This window comes from Danio rerio, chromosome 18, assembly GCF_052040795.2.
Source record: "Danio rerio strain M-AB ecotype USA chromosome 18, GRCz13ab, whole genome shotgun sequence".
Lineage (NCBI taxonomy): Eukaryota > Metazoa > Chordata > Actinopteri > Cypriniformes > Danionidae > Danio > Danio rerio.
The window spans coordinates 25,986,200-25,997,663 of NC_141038.1; the positions used below are offsets into that span (position 1 = coordinate 25,986,200).

Consider the following 11,464-nt stretch of genomic DNA (forward strand, 5'->3'; position numbering starts at 1 on the left):
GATATCAAACCACTTAAATACCCCCTTCACACCTCAACTACCCAACTATGAAAGTTAAACTGCGTCCATGTCTATGGGGGGATATAAGAATTCTTTCCTAATTAATTCCTCTGCCCCGTGTAACCCTCAGACTATTCGTAATCCAGAAGGGAACATCTTTATTGATCTTGGGAACGCTTGAGTAGACTCCCAATGCTTATCTCAGCATAAAAAGCATCTCTTGTGACGAGCCACGATTTAATTAGATGACAATCACTGTTAACAATGCACTGCAGACATCACAAAATTTGCACATTGGTGCTGGCAGTGATAAATTTCAGCTGCTCGGACAGGGACAATTCACATCCTGGAATTAACTCTTTCCATATGAGCAGAAATTTCAAAGAAGGGCTGCAGTTATTGTTAACTAGAGGGAAAAAAAACCACAATCATTTTCCATACACAATCTGTCAAAGCCTGAGCTGCAATTAAGGTTTACCCATCCGTAGATAACAGACTAAACTCGCTGCACTTTTTTTTTTTTTAAGCAAGCTGCAAATGATGATGGTAGATGGTGATGTTTCATTGTTATAATCACAAAAAGTTGAAAAGAAGCAATTTATTTGAAAGTCATGCAGTTTGGGGTATTATCCACAAGAGGGCAGTGTGTGTGATTTTCTAAATTATGAAAAATAAACACTTTTCTTAAAATGCAAAATATAATTTATAAGAATACTTCATAATTATAGGTAATATTTAAATATTTACGTTCATATAAGTGCACATTATGTAATTCAGCCTGCTAGTATTGCTCTTTTTTTCCATCTATTTAATTGTATTTATTTTTACACTTAATTCATATTTGCTCATGTATTTTTTTATAATAATATTACATATAAAAAGTTGTCAATAATAAAATATATCAAATAACAAAATAGGTCAAGTTTAGGTCAAATAGTGTTGATCATGTGGTAAAAACACCTTTAAGTGAAAATTTAATTGTTTTAATTGCTCTGAATAGTCATAAAGTATACTCGTGTAATTGTTTGAACCCTAACACCCAGACAACAAATGCATGCTTAAAAACAAAAAAATCTAATAATCTGTGATGTCTACTAATTTACAATACAAGTCATAATGTGATATTAAGGAATTATATGCTTGCTCAGAGTAATTCAAAGGGGTCAGTAGAAAAGTTATGCATGTGAAAACAAGTGATAAACATAATACTACTACTACAATCAATAATGAAAAATAAAATAATAATAATAATAATAATAAATAAATAAAACTATTAAATGAAACACATATAAGTGTAGACAAAATAACTAATGCACAAATAATAAGACTGAAATTATCCATAATTAGATTAAGTTTGTGTAGTTTTCTTTTTACTTAATAGCAACTAACTACATTAAATGTCACCAGTAAATAATAATAATTTTACTAAATACTGTTTTCACGTTTCAGTCATATTGTATTTGGGTGTCCATGACATTTAAAAGACCGAAAAGCCCTGTGTTAGATGATGCCACATCTGCAGTCATAAACACCTCCCAACACTTCATATTCATAAACTCATTAGCTCATCTTTCATCCGTAATGATGGGATCTTTTGGCAAAAGCTTTCTCTGACCAAGTGAGTCACATCCTGACCGCGCATTACAAATCCCAGCCCCCAATGGCTGGCACTAAACATGGCACTTTCAAAAAAAAACAAGAAAGAACGAAAGAAAATTGTCGGGCCACGGTACAGTATTTTTTGGAAAGCGGGGCATAGGTGAAGGCCAGGGGCTAATGGCAATGAGGGATTTGTCAGTCATCCTAACATTTAATAATCCCTGGCTCTCCATTTTCTGCTGTTTGTTTATATTAACCTCTGGTTGAACCCACTTTAGAGGCAGCCTCTGTGCCAGAAAGTTCACTGAACATTCAGCATGGAAGCGGAGAACATGTCATCTCGAATCTATTAGCCCACAGGGGAGATTGCAGTCCACACACACACATACACACACAGCACAACTCGCATACACTCTAGGTAAGCTGCAAACCCTCACATTTTCTGTACTGATGGCGCCTGTAACTGAGATTATTGCATGCAATGACCTGATTCTGACCTCCCTTTTTCGCTCATGCTGAATAATCCTATCAAACAATGCAGTACATCTAACTGTTACTGCTTTCGACCGCATTCGGCATCACTGCGAATGAGTTCGCCGATCCTCCTTTCATTGCATTTGTTATTGTAGTCAATTAAATTATGATCACAAAGGTCAATAGGTGGAGAATATCTTTTGAATGTGAAAATAAATATTTGGATTTTGGAGATTGAATGCAACGGATTGCTGTTATTACCCAGACACAAATATTTAAGTAGTGTGTGCTTATCACTTGTAAACAATAGTGGTGCTCTGCTGTAAATGCTGCTTTCATTAACACTGTAGTGAGCGCATAATGCTGAGGACACTTGTCTTGTAGGATTGCTTACTGACCATTGGGTGGTGATAAAGAGAAGACACTTCAGCAGGGACAGGAGAATCTCTTCAGTTGAACACCCTCAAGGTGGGATGGAGGCTGACCCAAGATAAGTGTGAGGTCATCTAAACAGATAACGAAACAAACACCTTATCCTGGCAATAGAAAAATTAGTGTTATTTGCTGTCTGCATCTCAATTGTAAAAACTTGTAAACAATATAATCCCAACAAAGTGGCCTGTGTGACATTTAAATCTTTAACATGACTGTATGTAATATATGTGTGTGTTAAACTGAATAGATGTTTATTAGTCCCTTACAAAGCGTGAATTGACCACACAAAACAAAGGTAACCTCAGAAATTAGGTATTTTATTTTTATCTAGATCTATATCTAGCAAAAAACACATATATTAAGAACTTAAAAATATTATTAATCCTCTAAAAGCCTTTTAGAAGCACGTCTTTAGTGAAATGTTCATTTGTTTTGAATACTACTCGTTACATATGAAAACATGAAACCTTTTTAACAAGGATACGATTTTCAATCTGCATTTAAGTTAATAGTTAAAACACAATTTTACATTTTAGTCAAAATATTAATGGAAAATAGAGAAAACCAGAGTTGTATTATCATCCTAAATTTAAAAAACGTGGTGGCATCACGTTACTGTCTAAAAACACTAACGTTAAGTTAGCACACACCACGTTTGTGATGAAAGTGGTGGACATGTACAATTAGCCTACATAAACATAGAAACAATGCAGTAAATAATACTAATAATGATAACACTGTGCTCTGAACAAAGCGAACGTACCTCATTAACTCTTTTGATAGCTTTATTTTGGAAGATTCTAGTAGTGAGAAACTATTTCACCGCAACAGCTTCTGCATACATCTAAACGTAACGATCCATAGTGGTTCATAATGATTGCTTATTGGCTCTGGAGTCAAAAACTGACCAATTAAAACAATGTGTAGGCGGTCTCATGTCTAATCTGATTTGATATGGATTTGCCTGAAAAGTGGGCATGTTTAAATATCCAGTATATATATCTTAATATTTTTTTTAAATATAAATATTATATTTAAATCAATTTTTTAATGAGGGTACATTTATTTAAATTATTTATTTAAAAATCAGACACACCGAAAGATTTAGATGGGCGGGAGTAGGGACTGAAAACATGTAATTTAGCCAATTGCCGTGTACAAATAAAACACTGGGCGTGGCCTGCGTTGCGCGAGGCGTGGTTGGGCTTCTTCAGCAAAGTTAGTGAGACCAAATTATTTTGTTTATTTATTTTTGTCCGCCAAATTTGATTCATGTGTGTTTGTATTATTTATGTTTACCTTAATAAAGATATCAATTAGAAAACATTTGTATTATATCAAACTTTTACAAACAGCAAGGGAACTGTTTTCACGTATGCAGTGTCCTCACCAGGCAAACAAATGCCCCTGTGCGCGCGCGAGCGTGTATTAGCATTGTGAAAATCTAATAGATAATGATATACACATTATTGCTTCAACAGAAACCAACATGACACCTACTGAAGAAAAAACACTGGATTTGGTCCTTGACAATGAGCAGAGAGGTGGTTACAGCTCTGGTGAAGTAGTGTCTGGACATATTTCTCTCAAACTTTCAAGAGAAACCACAGTCAAAACTATAAAAGTTCTGCTGAAAGGATATGCTCAGGTGAGCTGGATGCATAGGCAGTCCCGCTGTTCAGAAGAGAGAAAATACCTTTCCTTATCCAAGACACTTGTAGGAGCTGCAGGTAGGCCTTCTGCAGTGCATAACATTTTTTTTTTTTTTTTGCACTTTGCATGTATATTTGTGATGGTGAAAGTGTGACATGTTCAATTGGCTTCAAACCTATGAATGTGGTACCGTTTAATTCATTAATGTCTGATTAGGTATCCAGGACTTCATCCTTGATAGTGGCACACATGTAATCCCCTTTGTGCTACAGCTACCTCAGAGGTAAGTAGGGCACGATTGTGAGAATGGGACAGGGGCCAGCATAACTCCATTATGCTGGGTCTCCCACAGTCAATAAGTGGATGCTCTTATTTGCCTGGTGTTAAAGATGTACTGAAACATTATTATTATTATATATTTTTTTCTTTGTTGCGTTTAGTCCTAACACAAAGTTTAAATATTATTTTGAAATCTATATGTGTAAAGAATGTATCCTCTTATTTCTCATATGAACACCAATGACCTTTTTTCTATTGAGGTAAAGTTGGTTTTATATTCCCACATTTGTTCACTAACAACTTGTGACATGCTCCCTATATTGTTTACCGTGGTACTTTGAATATTCGGTCTAAAACCACGTGTAAGCTATGATGACTTGAAAACAACATTAGCTTTATTTAATTGACTGTAGACAATGTTGTACTTTGATAGTCATTGGCTGCTAATATGGTTTTACTCCTTAGAATTTGCAAATAGTATTTTTGTGAAGTTATAATATTAAGGAGAAAGTCTGAATGTGTGAATATAAAACTAACTTTACCTCAATCTTTTTCTTGTCTCCAAGCCCCTTGGTTTCCTCATTTTCTGGAAAACATGGTCGTGTTCACTACATGGTGCAGGCAGTTTTAAAAAGGCCTTTCAATGAGAATCAGTGTGTTTGCAGAGATCTTTGCATCATTAATCACATTGATGTCAATTTGCCAACATTAATAGTAAGTATATCAAAAATGCCCACCCAATTCAAGATATTCAGAAGTGTAGTCCAAATCCACTGTATTTATTAAACAGTAGACAAAAGTACTATCTCTGTGCTGCTGAAATGTGCATTTGATGGACGCTTCCCTTTCATATGAGGCTACAGGAATGGTTTGTAAATGGCAGTGCAGAAACACCACTCATGGCATAAGTCATATGACATTATGGCAGAAACAGTATGTCTAAATTACACATTGCTTTTTAAAAGTCACAAAGTTTCAAACCAAATGCAATTTCTACTCTATCCTACATTATTATTTCAAACATAATTGATGTCTGAATTTCGAGTATTCATGAAACAGTAAGCAGAAAAATACCCAAAAGATCGAGAGGGGTCTGGCTGCAGACTTGGTGCAGTGCAATCTGGGCTGCATCCAATGCTTTTATAATGGGCTCACCTAACCACACCCCTAATCCTACCCGTCACAGTGACATCACTGGCTCCATTTGAGTGCATTGTGTCTGACATTGCATCGCTGCATCCAGATACTGTTGAAAAGATCTACTGCTTCTGGGGTGATTCTAAAGTATACTTACTCACTCATTTTTACAATTCCAATTAACTATGCAATTAACTATTCTGAGATACCACAGAAGAGGCGTTGTGAATGCTACATGACAATTTTAACATTGCGTTTGTAGTACATTTTTTTTTATTTCATTCATACTATGCATTAATTCTATATATAGACTATTTTAATGTGGTCATGTCATTGGCCCATGAACATTTCCTGCTTGATATGAAACTATTTCATTACTGTAACAAGAGGCAATTCAATCAAAACTTAATGTTAAAACAGCTGCCATAACATTATTTATTAATATGTGGCTCTTTTTGGATTCTCGGAAGCTATAAAAATAAAAAATGTAAAACAGAAAATTTGTTGGGGCCATTGTATTTGTTTACATCTCTCAAAATGGTCGATACAGTATAAGTGAGGTCGAATCACATATGACACTTTGCTCAGTCTCAGTCAAGTGGAAAAAATTTAATTACTTATTTTTTATATTATAGTATAAATACTTAGAACATTCATGATCTCTAAATTTGTGTTTGTACAATTATTTTGAACCCCTTTGAGGCAAGGGAAAACTAATATAATGATAATGATATCATAGGTATGGAACATTCTTAAAAACCTCTGCAATAATATACAGTAATTCATCTTGATTTTATTTATAATAAGAATCTTGAGTTTATTTATAATAAGAATGTAGAATTTAAATGGTCAGAATTTCATTTTGTCTTCTGATTCAGAATTTTTCTTACAGTCTCCTGTATCACAAACCTGTAAGAAGATGATCGGGCGTTGGATCTTTGCTTCAGGTCCCATCTCACTGACTGTCAACATAGACCGACAGGGTTATTGCAATGGTAAGAGAAAATCAGTATATTATTAACTAGGTTATTTGTTATTTGTAACTAGGTGAATCAAAATGGTCTGTTGAAAGGTTGTAAGATTTTTAACCCTTTTATAAAAAAAGATGTATGAAGGTTTCCACAAAAATAATATATGAAATAATATAATAATAAGTTATACTTTTGTACTTTACAAATACTTTCTGTATTTTTAATACAACATTTTTCCAAAAATCCTACTGACCTCAAACTTTGGCACCATCACTGCCAAACTTCTGGTTCCAAATTCATAAAACATGTTATCTTACCTTTCAGAGTTACTAAATAGCAGTAAAAATTTTAGCTAATAGTGCATCTCATCTAAAATCGCACACATCCTTACTATATAATATGTGAAAAACAGTAGGTAAGCCGAGTAGTATGTCTGAATTTTTTAAAACATTTACAAGTACTAAAGTTAGTACTGGCACACCGCTTATTTTCAGGATTTTTTGTCCACAATCGGCAAGTAAGGACCGACTCTTAGCCTTAAGATGTTTTGTAAATACCATCCCAGATTCCTAAGAGTTTGTTTCAATATACATATGAATGTTCAAAAAGTATTTCCTTCTGATTTGTTCAACATTTGATATTTTAAATATGTTGCTTTTCATCTTGTCACGCTCTCTTCACTTTTTCTCAAGGAGAATCAATCCCAATCGATGCTCTGATTGAGAACCGCTCCTCTCGCCTGGTTTTGCCAAAAGCAGTGTTATACCAGAAACAGACCTACATGGCCAATGGCAAAACAAAAATCACCAAGCAGGTGGTTTCCAGTGCTAGAGGAAATGTAGTGGCATCAGACTTTTCCAGTAGATGGAATGGAAACGCACTGAAGGTTCCTCCAGTTTCTCCTTCCATCCTGAATTCAGACATCCTGAGGGTGGAATACTTCCTTTCAGTGAGTAATCAATTTTAGAGGAACTGAGTATAACATTTTGACTTAAAAACAATTCAATCAATGTTTAATATATTGCTGATTTGTATAGCAAATGCTTCCAATAATTTTTAAATACATAAAAAGTTAGTTTACTTTAAACCATTTAAATAAATGTTGTGGTTGTGCCTCACCTGCAAAAAAAAAAAAAAAAATAATAATAATAATAATAATATATATATATATATATATATATATATATATATATATATATATATATATATATATATATATATATATGCACTGCAGTTCACAGAAATAGCTGTTACTGATAAGTAAGGGACTAAGCCGAAGGAAATTGAATGGATGTATGATATTTCATCAACGTAAAAACATGTGAGTCAAGGTATATAAAGCAAGAATCAAAATTTTAAAGAAAGCCAAAAACCTGTGACTTCCGTAATATTTGTTTTTCCAACTTTAGAAGTCACAGGTTTTTAACATTCTTCAAATCATCTTATTTTTTGTTCAGCAGGTGAAAGAAACTCATAAAGGTTTACAGTATAACTACTTAAGGGTGAGTAAATAGAGTAAATTTGCATGTTTGTTCCTATTAGTATAATAATTGTCTTACATTTTAGCATTACAGTGAAAAATTTATTGTAACTGGGCCCAGCCATGATCGTGCAAACATAGGCACATGCACACACTGTAAAAAATTCTTGCTCACCTAATTTTTTTGTTGAATCAAATGAACTTTGTCATCTCAACTTACATCAACCAAACTAACTAAAAAAGTTAATACTTAATACATTTAGTTGGAACCTTATTGACTTATTAAAATACTTTCAATCAATTTAAAAATATTTGTTGTCTTGGCTTTTTGTCATTAAGTTTTTGACAGTGTAGAACAGGGGTGGGCAAACTCGGTCCTGGAGGGCCGGTGTCCTGCACTTTTTAGCTCCAACCCTAATCAAACACACCTGCTTATAGATTTCTTGTGATCTTAAAGACATTGATTAGCATGTTCAGGTGTGTTTGACTAGTGTTGGAACAAAACTCTGCAGGGACACCGGCCCTCGAGGATCAAGTTTGCTCATCCCTGGTGTAGAATGTCTATGAATAAATCTAGCCCTGGTTATACAGTAGTAAAATTTTGATCTTACTTCCTTACTCCCAGGGCCGATTATATCAAAGTTGATATTTAGCCACACAATGTTGGTGTTCCGTAACATCTCATTTTTACAAGGTAGGTTGTTAGCCCAATGCTCAACCCCTAACCTGGAGGACCAGGACTTACACGCATACATTACATTCCGGATAATTAATTCATTTTCTTTTTGGCTTAGTCCCGAAGTATTATATATCAATCTGGGGCCAACTTAACCAGCATATGCTTTACGCAGGGGATGGACATCCCTGGGGAACACCCATATACTCTTATTCACACACACACACACACTATGGACAATTAGCTTACCCAATTTAGCTTGGCCACTTGAACATAAGGAGAACATCCAAACTCCACACAGATGCCAACTGACGTAGCTGGGGCTTGAACCAGCGACCTTCTTGCTTTGAGGTGGCAGTGCTACCCACTGTGCCACTCAAAATGTTGATTTACTACTTTAAATGACAACTATCAAAATAAAATCATTACGTTCAACCTCTTCTTGTTAACACACACTTAATAAACACCCTTGTTTGAGTGGTTGCATGTTTCTTTTGTTTCTCTGCTTCAGGTTATTGTTGAGATACCAGGTTCCAAAAATCTGGAGGTGCAGCTTCCAGTGGTGATTTGTACCAATATTCTTGGCAACAGGTTTGAAATGAGCAGTCGTTCTACTATGGGTTTGCTATACCCCACATTTACTCTACCAGATGTAGCTGAAGGTACACTGTGAATAGATGGACATAAATTGGTCATTAAGGTAAATGTATGTGCTGTATGAACTTTGTCTAATTATCATTTCATTATAAAGCCCCTCCCAGCTATGCAGAGGTAATGTCAGGAGAACGATATGAGGAGCAAAGAACTTTAACCTGTCAGTCACATCCAGACTGGTTGTTGGATGGTCCAGGATTCAGCTGCATTCGTCATTTCCACGTCCAGCCTCCTCCATCTTATTCAGAGGTCAGTTGTTTCTTCGTCATTACAATGTTCCTGGTAGACTTAAAACAGTACATTATTTTTACATTGCAGATTTACCCAAATGAACACTGAGATTTTTGTCAAAGATGCTTTTGGTGGAGAAGAGTAAGGATCACCATTGTGCCTTTCAATCGTGCTATCGTTCCTTTTTCTTCTCTGGAGTGTTTCTAGATTATGGACAGCATATCATTGAAATGTTTCTTCCTCTGTTTGATCATGAGCTCTTTTCAAAGTTCTGAAAGTTGTAGCCTCGCATAGCCAGGCTTTTTTGACAGGTTTTATAATGTAAACTTTTTTTCAGTCTCCTATTTTGACAACTATTTGACAACTCTTCCAAATAGTTGGCTGGTTGATGGAGAGAATAAACTGTAATGTGAACCAAACGTAATGCCATCTGGAGTCTGACAGTGAAAAAAAATAATATCAACATACCGGGAATGTTCAATTATTTAGTATAAATGCTCTAAGTTTATTTTGAGGTGTTGCTTTTTGGTTCAGGTTGAAATGCACAACTGAAATGTTGGTGTCTAGTTTGTGTCGATTGTGTCAGTGTCACTAAAAAGTTTTGAATGCTGGAAAACAAGTTTAGTGGAGTTTACTGATTTGTCACATCATTAAAACTAAATAAAACCATGTATTTGTGTACAACTGGAGTAATTTCCTTTTATTTTTATGGAAATTGTCTCATTACTCTCTAGGAATCAACAACTTATATACTGTATGTTTAAATAGCACTTGGTTATTTGAAAAACAATCCAAAAATGAAGGACAATAGGGTTGTTTTCAACATACATTCAATCCTTTCATAAATCCATATATTTTAACACATGAATAGATAATCAACCCTTATTCAGATTTATTCATACTGGAAGAGAATGTTAAAATTAACATTAGCAAATTTAATTAATCAGTTTCAGAAAAAGTAAACAAAGTGTGTCCTTTACCAAATTTCACACAGTTTAAACATGTATATTTAATTTTTGTTGTTTTATATTTTATTCTAAATGTACACAAAAGTCTATCTATAAATAATACTGTTTATTTCTAGAATGTTCAGCTCCATCTTTAACACTTAAAGACAAAATTTCACTGTTATTGTATGTTTTAAATGTATTTTAAACTTTGAACTGTCAGTCGAAGAAAAAATGTTACCTGAAATCCAAGTCGACAACAGAAATTTTAACAATGATTGTTTAAATGACAATTTTGCTTAGCTTTTTACATAAGTTTTACAAAAAGGGTGCAGTTCTCTAACTGCTCAAAAGCAAATAAAAACATCCACCTTTGCTTTTTACATCAGTTTTACAAAAAGGGTGCAGTTCTCTAACTGCTCAAAAGCAAATAAAAACATCCACATTAATAATTCTAATACACTTTACTTATAACTTTAAAAATACATGCTGACATTTTCATAAATGCTGCAAGAAAATAAGAATAAATAAGATTAAAACCTACCTGACAGATTATGTATACTTGCTGTGTCTCAGTAGTCCTATAAAGTGTATTATTGGACCGGCGGAGCCGCCTGAACTCTCAATGCCCTGAACCCAAAGAGATATCTCGGGTGAGATTTTATCCAAGTGTGAATGTACAATATTTATAAGAAGTCTGAATTATTTAACATGAGGCCGTCACACAGCCAGCTGTTACCTTTTGAAATGCTTTACTGATACAAAAAAGAGAAGTCTAAAATGAAAGACTGTAACCTATATGTTAACACAACATAAGCCTCTATGCAACAGCAATATTTACTTACCTCTCACTTCAAGAAAACATATGTAACTTTTCATTAGAAGATAATCAGAGTGTGGATGACATTTCTTTTAGGTTCAATGGAGA

At 34.3% G+C, this 11,464-nt stretch overlaps 1 long non-coding RNA gene and 1 pseudogene across 2 annotated transcripts in view; one reads left to right on the forward strand and one right to left on the reverse strand.

Moving 5' to 3' along the window:
* si:ch211-147m20.3 overlaps positions 1-3,373 on the reverse strand; it is an 89,986-nt gene extending 86,613 nt beyond the window's left edge. Inside the window, 2 exon segments of the long non-coding RNA NR_120393.1 lie at positions 2,472-2,609; positions 3,272-3,373. This is a non-coding gene — a long non-coding RNA (si:ch211-147m20.3).
* Positions 3,374-3,669: 296 nt separating this feature from the next.
* si:ch211-147m20.1p (si:ch211-147m20.1, pseudogene) lies at positions 3,670-10,278 on the forward strand (annotated as a pseudogene). Its single transcript, NR_197951.1, is given in 9 exon segments — positions 3,670-3,726; positions 3,990-4,238; positions 4,378-4,444; positions 5,007-5,154; positions 6,470-6,572; positions 7,241-7,497; positions 9,216-9,366; positions 9,456-9,607; positions 9,677-10,278. The product of NR_197951.1 is annotated as a si:ch211-147m20.1, pseudogene (transcript).
* The last annotated feature ends 1,186 nt before the right edge of the window (positions 10,279-11,464 follow it).